The sequence below is a fragment of the Manis pentadactyla genome, chromosome 16 (assembly GCF_030020395.1).
Source record: "Manis pentadactyla isolate mManPen7 chromosome 16, mManPen7.hap1, whole genome shotgun sequence".
In the NCBI taxonomy this organism is placed as follows: domain Eukaryota; kingdom Metazoa; phylum Chordata; class Mammalia; order Pholidota; family Manidae; genus Manis; species Manis pentadactyla.
In genome coordinates this window covers 9,023,177-9,025,374 of record NC_080034.1, presented here as the reverse complement: position 1 = coordinate 9,025,374, position 2,198 = coordinate 9,023,177, and positions in this window count along the sequence as shown.

Here is a 2,198-nt window from a genome sequence, read left to right as displayed (position 1 = left end):
TATATGATCTGTTGGGATTTCTTTGAAATTTATATCAAGTCATCTGGCTTCAGCTTGCAGGGCTTCAGAAAAAGGGCACTTTTAGTTTTTAGTATGCCAAGTCAGGAGGGTGGGAAAAAAATTGGAAACATGAATTACTGACAAAATGCACGCGATGGCAGGAGCCAGTTTACAAAGAGGTAAAAAGCCCCAAGTCAGTGAACATGGCACCAGTCAACGGCCCACAGGGTGTGGCTGTAACTCCTACTGAAATGCAGAATTTCCTCCCTCCAATCACCCCCATTTTTATCAAAGACAAAGCAAGACAAATTCATCTGTAAAACTCATCTACTCTCATTAAACTTGGCTTGATTATTTATACAAGTGCAGCAAAAATAGTGATCTTTATCATATAGGCTCATTTTCAGTCACTTTGCTGGAACTTTCAATAAGGAATTGCAGATTGGACCTTTAAAAGCCTATACGAGGTTAATAAACCAAGTTAGAACTGGCCATCAGACTTCGCCTGCAATACCTATTACTTTGGGTGAATTCCTCTCTTTTGGAGATCCCCAGTATCTTAAGTTTCCTGGGTCTGCTAGGAAGTGACTTTCCTTACTCACCTGTAAGGAAAGTACCAGGCTGGTATTTCAAGGGACTTTATAAACACTGGCTCCTTTAAGTCAGCCTTAATTCATCAAATCTATCTGGTCATAACTACATATCATTCTCAAAAGTAACACTCCAGTCAAAGCCTTGGTAATAGAATCAATGTTTCCAGTTATGTCCTGTTACAAGGAAAACAGATTCATATTGAATTTATGCGAACTATATTGTTATGAAAATAAAAATATTCAATAAGAGTTTCTGAATTCTGAAGGGATCAGGTAAGGAGAAAAGATAAATGCTGCAATTCTGTTTTTAAAGGTATAATCTACAGAATTGTTGTAAATTGTATATAGTTTAAGAGAAAAGGGAAAATGCATTTTTTAAATCTGGAAAACAAAATACAAAAACCCCATAATTTTAAAACAAAAATTAATTTTAGAAAACATAATCAGTTTATTTGTAAGTTCTGTGTAATTAATTCTTGTTTTGCTTGACCTTGAGTTAGCAGTCATATGAATCGGTTTCTTCATTAGATTTCCAAAAGTTCTTACTCAGTTCAATGGTATTTAAAAGTTACCTGAAACCATATTCCAGGGTATGTCCCCAAGTCCTTTCCATGAATATCTTTGAAGATGAAGCACTTTTGTTTGTGGTTGATTTCAAAAGGTTTCAGGAAAGCATCAGAGTGAAAACTAACTATTTGAATGACACAAGACTGAAAAATAGCCATTATTAAAGATCTGGTGAGAACTCATGATAAGGTAACTGAAAAGGAAATTTGACTATTTCTGTGGCATTGAACATGTTAAAATAATAATTGGAAGTATGACTGATTATATGGACAGTAATGATATTCACAAATTCTTAGGAATTGTATACAATTCTTAAATACTTAAATTGAAATACTCATAGAAATTAACCTAAAGAAGGTAAACCACCACTTTTAGTTGAAAATGTTTCTGATGTAACTTAACATATCAAATAGGCCTAATTTGTTTAACATCTTCCTTTTTATAAGGTGAGAGAAGAAATCTTTTGAGATTCTGGGGCCCTTAGGGAATTCCTAAAGTTAGTTTGAGGTCAAAAAGACTTTATTCAGAATTTGATTTGTGGAAGTTTGTCAAAAAGTGTTGAATGTTTAAACACTTGATTAAATATAAATATAGTTATCTATATAACTAAAGTACAACAAAAAATTTAAAGGCAAATATGACAACTAACATACATAAGGGGGAAAAAAACCTTACCTTTTTAAATATTGAGAAGACTCAGTTTTTCTAAATAATCAAAGTCCTAATAGAGCCCATACGAAGCACAGGAAATTCTTTTGATAAGACACAGAATATTTGGTTTCTTAGGCAAATTACTCAAAAGATAAAAAAAGAAATCCTCCAATAATCTCTTATGAACAGAAGAAAAATAATCTAAGAAACTGTCATTTTAACAGAAAGAGAAAATTAAACAGTTTTGTATTAGTATACTGAGTTCTTATAAATCCCTCAGTCTTAGTCAGCTTTAACCTTGCAACATAAAAAAAATTTCCCCCACCATTCTCCCCCTCTGTATAATCATATAGGTTTTGTCCTACTGTTTTTCCATTTCTCATTCTG